This window comes from Somniosus microcephalus, chromosome 14, assembly GCF_052327205.1.
Source record: "Somniosus microcephalus isolate GS21.2 chromosome 14, FLI_Smic_1.0, whole genome shotgun sequence".
Taxonomy (NCBI): Eukaryota; Metazoa; Chordata; class Chondrichthyes; order Squaliformes; family Somniosidae; genus Somniosus; species Somniosus microcephalus.
In genome coordinates this window covers 110,383,677-110,390,081 of record NC_141000.1, presented here as the reverse complement: position 1 = coordinate 110,390,081, position 6,405 = coordinate 110,383,677, and the positions used below count along the sequence as shown (strand labels likewise).

The window sequence follows — 6,405 nt, the reverse complement described above, 5'->3', positions numbered from 1 at the left end:
ACAACCCTGGGCGGTAGTTCACCTTGAAGCACGGCAACCGGAGTCAAGAGGAGGGAAGCCCATCCTGTCACACCGTTTATATATTTCAGTGGGTTTGTAGGTCATCTAAATGTTCACTTTTTGGGGGGGGGGGGGAAGAGACGTGCAAATAAAACAGGCTCCTATAATTAAAAAAAATTAATAAAACTTCACCGGTGCAAATTGATAGATTTGAACCCACGCCACGCATACAAAAAAAAATGCACCTATCACGGACGAAATGGAGGGATTGTTATATTTTGTAGGGTGGGGGAGCGGTAATTGCGACTCGTTAAGTCATACAAAAGTTTTTGCATCGATCGATCCGTGCATTGCAAAGGTGACTAATAAAAAATATTTGCTATCGTAATAAAAAATATTGTTTGAAAGGGGCAATCAAAAAAAAATATATATATGTACAGTTGTGCAACCAGCCGTGTAAAAAAAAACCATCAGGCAAGTTCGCTCCACAGCCGACCACTCCCTTTGCAAGCAGAGTTGTGTGAAAAGCCACATTTGATTGACAGTCTCCATAGCGACTGGTCCCACCCTGTCAATCAGTGCGTCATCCGGGGCATTGAAGGCCCGACTGACAACATCCTCGGCTCCGCCCCTCCCCCTCGCTGGCGTCAGCGCCTCATCCGGGGCATGCGCTTTGATTGACAGTCTCTATAGCAACACGCTCAGTCCGCCGCCATTTTGTTATTAGAGAGAGGAGAGAAACGAGAGAGAAATTTTTTTTTTCAGGGCTTTCCCGCCTCGCTCGGAATATTTTTTTTGAGGAGGAGGAGGAGGGGGGGTTTGAAATTTTTTTTTTCCATTTCGCTCCCCACACCACTACCACCACCATCTCCCTACCCACCCCACATCGCAAATTTCAAACGTGAGATCGCGGAGGAGGGGGGTGTGTGTGTGTGTAAAAAAAAAAGGGGCGAGAGAGAGAGGAGAAAGTTGAATTGTCAAAAAAGGAGGAGGAGGAGGAGGAGGTCGGAACGGCCGAAGGAGTCGGGCTGGCGAGGAGCGCCAGGAGGTGTAAAATCGGGTTTGAAAAAAGGCGGCGCCGAGGAGGTGTTTGCTGTTGCGCAGGTTTGTAGTGCGCGCCATTTTGTGAAATAAAAAAGAGGAAAAAAAATAAGAGAGGGGGGAGGGAAGAGGCACAATTTAAATAATAACTCACACCGAGGGAGGATAAGACCGAGTCTAAATTCCACCCCCTTCCCGCACTGGCGATTTATTTATTATTTTCTTCCCCCCCCCTTCTCCCTCTTCCCTTTTTTTTACCACCACGGCCCCAGTAAGGAGGGGGACTGTTAAACCCAAACGGCGGCTTCTCGGCAACCAGAACGGGCTGGGCGACAGAGGGAGGGAGAGAGATAGAAGAGAAACGGGGAGAGAGGTTTGTGTTGTGTGACTGCATTTCATTCGAATTCCTCGGCCAGTTTACTCCTTTTTTAACGGCAAGCGGGCCTGACACTTATTTTAAGACGTCGTTATAATCTTATTCTGTTTTTTGAAGGGAAGGGTGGGTGGGTTCGAGTCTAAAAATGTTTTATTTATGTGTTAGTCCAGAGAGAGAGAGTGTGAGAGGAAGAAGATGGACTCTTTCTTTTTTGACATACTGTAAGTGCTACAGTATATGCTGCAGACCCGAGTGTTATCCACAGGGCACAGCAACCCAGCAAATCAGAAATGTACAGCACATTATTTTATATATTATATATATAGATATATGACAGTTGTGTTATTTATTTGGAGACATTTTAATCCGGGAAATTCGGCTTGTGCTTGCTTAGAGAATATTTTGCCGGTATGTACAATGCGATGCACAGTTTAAGAACTCAGTATTGACATCCAGTTGTGTATTGTGATTTTTATTGTTGCGATAGTCCTTTCATTTAAAAATATTTTTTTGGTGTAAAATCCTGATCGGTGTGATCTCTGGTTAAAATGGTCTTTAAATGTTAGGTTGTAATACACACAGGGCAAGGGCAAGCCATTTAACATGCTGTATATATTGAAAACGGTTTTTTAAAATATGTTTTAAATATGCAAATGTGTACAGGTGATACAAACTTTTAATTTGATGTGTACAGGTGCAAGGTCCTATGGCAAATGGTTCTACATTGAGAATTATGACCACTATAATTTGTAGTATGTTTAAGATCTGGCACATCTGCAAACTAAAACATCAGTAAACATAATTTGATTAACATTGTTTTAAAGAATGGATGTTTACTTAGTGTCTCAATGTGGCCTTACTTTGGTTTTTACTTGTCCAAAGAAACATGTGTACGTTTTGTTTAGTCTGTTTTGCCAGTGGGCTCTTTAATAAATCCAATGAAAACTGCTCATAATTACCTTTTGGGATTAACTTCTGGCCTCCTATGACAGGTTCGGGCCTGAATCACATTCGGGCTAATTTCATTTGATCTTAATAAAGTGGTCCTTCCATAAATATAATCTTTAAGATTAGTTTGTTTTAGATACTCAGAATATCTTTTTCAGCAGAGGTCCTTGAACTGATTATTGGTGGATGAAATTGTGTTTCTCTGGTTGTATACAAACTGCAGCTGGGGAAAAACTCAAGTGCTAAATGTTTATACTTTTAAATTTGAGCAAACTTTATATATTGATAACATACAGAGCTGATACTTTCACTTCAGCACCATAAGATATCAGTTTGTTGTGACATGAAATTAGATTGTCAGTCATGTGACTTTTGATTTTAAAGCTTGTGGAGTTGGAATAGTGGGGAAAAGTTCAATCTAATGGCAAGATCTCTTTAGAAAGAAAGGCATTGTATGTGGAATTCTTGCATCCTTCTATCCAGCATCAAAATAAGTTGAGCAAAAGTATGCTCCCGGCTCTGAATATATACTGTATGTTCACATACTGTGGAGTTTGGATATATGATTTTTATTTTTATATCTGATTGTACAAGCTGTTACTCAGTGGTAGCATCCTCGCCTCTAAGTCAGAAGGTCGTGGGTTCAAGCCCTACTCCAGAGACTTAAGCACATCATCTAGGCTGACACTCCAGTGCAGCTGCACTGTTGGAGGTGCCGTCTTTCGGATGAGACGTTAAATCAAAGCCCCATCTACCCTCGAATGGATGTAAAAGATCTCGTGGCACTATTCGAAGAAGAACAGGGAAGTTCTCCCCAGTGTCCTGGCCAACATTTATCGGTCAACCAATATCACAAACAGTTTAATTGGTCATTTATCGCATTGCTGAATGTGGGACCTTGCTGCGCGCAAATTTGCTGCTGCGTTTCCCTACATTACAATGGTGAGTTCACTTCAAAATATTCTTTATTGGTTGTGGGACATTCTGAGGTAGTGAAAGTTACTATATAAATACAAGTTTTTATTTCTGTACACACTCATTTGGCTTAATACATTTCAAATATCACTATATTAATGTGTCCATAAATACACCATGATAATTTGCCAATGACACCAAACTTGGGGGTATGGCGAATAGTGAGCATGATACCAGTCGACTGCACCAGGACACAGAAAGGCTAGCAGAATGGGCAGACAAGTGGCAGATGGAATTTAATAGACAAGTGTGAGGTGATGCATTTTGGCAGAAGAAACAGGGAGCGGCAATATACACTTAATGGCACAGTTTTAAAGAGTGTGCAGGGACAGAGGGACCTGGGAGTTAATGTGCGTAGGTCCCTGAAGGCGGCAGAACATATTGAGAGTGGTTAGCAAAGCATATGGGATCTTGGATTTCATAAATAGAGGTATTGAGTACAAAAGTAGAGAAGTTATGCTGAACCTTTATAAAGCGCTGGCTAGGCCACAACTGGAGTATTGTGTCCAGTTCTGGTCACCACACTTTTTAGGAAGGATGTGAAGGCCGGCGAGAGGGTGCAGAGGTGATTTACCAGAATGGTTCCGGGGATGGGGGATCTTAGCTACAAGGACAGGTTGGAGAAGCTGATTTGTTTTCATTAGAGCAAAGGAGGTTGAGGGGTGATTTGATAGAGGTGTACAAGATTATGACGGGTTTGGATAGGCTAGACGGGGAAAGGCTGTTCCCACTAGTTGATGGTACAAGGGGGGGGATGTGAGGAAAAACTTTTTTACGCAGCGAGTGGTGAGGACCTGGAACTCGCTGCCGACGGAAGTGGTGGAAGCAGACACACTCAGTGTTTTCAAGGGGAGACTGGATAGGCACTTGAGGGAAATAAACTTGTAGGGCTACAGGGATAGAGCGGGGGAATGGGACTGACTGGATTGCTCTACAGGGAGCTGGCACGGGCTCGATAGGCCGAATGGCCTCCTTCTGTGCTTCTATGCCTCTATAAACTCTGCTGCAACAAGTCTTTCAGCAAGAATGCTGGAGCATGGATTACTAATTGAGATAGCAGTATAACTGAGTTTCAAAAAGTTAGACTGGCAAAAATACTATTTTTCTAAATTCAGTTGGTTGTTCTGATGAAACAAGTACTGTCGAAAATGCCGCAGGTGTGAATAGATGACTAAAAACTTAAACTTTGCCTGGTTTTGAGTATGATGGTTTCTGTTGATGAATGTGAAGCCGATGTGTTGCATATTGTACCCAGTTATTGGGTTTATCTGGAATTGTAACTCATCTCGTACTTCCACCAATGTTCTATATCGGACTGAGCTCTGTTCCCCTATTACTGTTCTGCTCGCCAACCTTCATTGGCTCCCTATTCATCTACTCATAAATTTCAAAAACCTTGTCCTCATCGAATCTTCACCCTCGAGTCCCTCCATAACCTTGCTCCTTCCTAGCCTGACAATTTCATTCAGCCCTAGTCCTCTACGTTTCCTCCCCGCATCCAGATCTGGCCTTGTACTTTCGGATGAAATGCCTACAGCTGTTCTGGCTCCACACCGTCACTATACCCTTGCTACCTCCCTCCCCTCTTTCAAAAGCCTTCTCAAAACCTCTACCTCTTTCATTTTCACCCTTTATTACACTGTGTGGTTATTTTCACTTCTGTGAAGTACTTTAGAAGATATGTTGTTAGGTGGTTGCACTAATCTTGTGGGTACAGTTTGGTGGACTGTTGCTGGAGACTAGTCCATAATCAGTATAACTAGTTGTAACAGTATTGTTTACAGTGGTCTGTGTTCAGGAGAAGTTTACTTTTTTTTTTACACAGCATTGCTGTAGTGATTTATTTAATGAACCTCCATGTGTAGAATATGCTGTTTTTAAAGCAAGTGTCTTTTTACATAGGTTCACATAGCACCACAGAACTGGCTTCCAGATTGCAAAAGTACTTGTGCATATACCTCATATACAAGAAAAATATGCTTATTATTTGGCAGAACTCCATAAAATGGTACATTTAAAAGCAAAATTGACTGAGATGCTGTGTTCAGAAAGGTGTTAGTTTGTGTAATTTGTATATATTGTGGGAAAATGAGACTGTTTATGTGGCGACCTGTAAGTTTTTGGTGGTGGAAGCTTTTTGAGTTCCTACGAAGAAAATAAAAATTAACGTTACGGCTTTGTGTTCCCTTTTTCCTGTCAGAATTATTAAAATGAAATCCTGACTTGATTACAAATATCAATTATTTGACCAAAGCACTTTTAGAACTATAAACATATTAGTCATAGTATTCCAAGAAGTAACATTTTTCTTGTGACCTCTGGACACATGATGAAAAGATGGTGGATCTGTAAAGCAGTTACATGCAGTACTCACTTTACAGCAAAAAATATTACTGCATGTCATCCAGGGCAATCCAATCTTACTGAGATAAGTCCATGTTTAGTACAAAAATTTGTGTGCGCTATATCGTATTGTACAGAGGCATACCATATTAGAATGACGTAAATACCATTGCACTAAAATGTCATCTGTCGTACAAAAGCTGAAGCCTACTGGATATTCTGGACCATCAGGAATGTGTTCATATAGTCATGTTTTCCTTAAGTGAGTCAGGAGTGCTGATTATGTCACAAAGACAGGACGTGAGAGTGGGATATGAATGAGAGACAATGCGGATACAGTATAGACACTTCACATCAGTAGATTTGTCCCGATCATGGTTAAGATCCTTTTAGTTTGCCATCCTTTAATCTCTCTTACCTTAGAATCGTAGGAACTTGCAGCACAGAAGGAGGCCATTTGACCCGTCGTGCCTGTGCTGGCTCTTGGAAAGAGCGGTCGTGCTGAGTCCCACACCGCCACTTTTTTTGTCCGTAACCCTGTACGTTCCTCATCCTCAAGTACCCGTCCAACTCCCGTTTAAAATTATTTATGGAATCAGCTTCCGACACCTTTTTTAGGTAGAGTGTTCCAGAAGTCGACAACTCCTGAGTGAAAACACTTCTCATCTCCCCTCTAGATCTTTTGCCTCTAGACTTTCTCACCTCCTCTTCCCCTGCAATCC

General features: G+C 41.8%; 1 protein-coding gene across 5 annotated transcripts in view; it reads left to right on the top strand.

Moving 5' to 3' along the window:
- The first annotated feature begins 726 nt into the window (after positions 1 to 726).
- The window catches only part of LOC147107836 (dual specificity tyrosine-phosphorylation-regulated kinase 1A), a 102,651-nt gene continuing 96,972 nt past the window's right edge, over positions 727 to 6,405 (top strand). The window contains exons 1-2 of one of the 5 annotated variants that reach the window (XM_086007181.1): positions 728 to 1,104; positions 1,583 to 1,638. The gene's annotated coding sequence lies outside the window, so the exon portion shown is untranslated. Of the gene's footprint in view, positions 1,105 to 1,124; positions 1,415 to 1,582; positions 1,710 to 6,405 lie in introns of those variants that run through there. The other 4 variants (XM_086007185.1, XM_086007180.1, XM_086007183.1 and 1 more) reach the window with 4 other exon arrangements.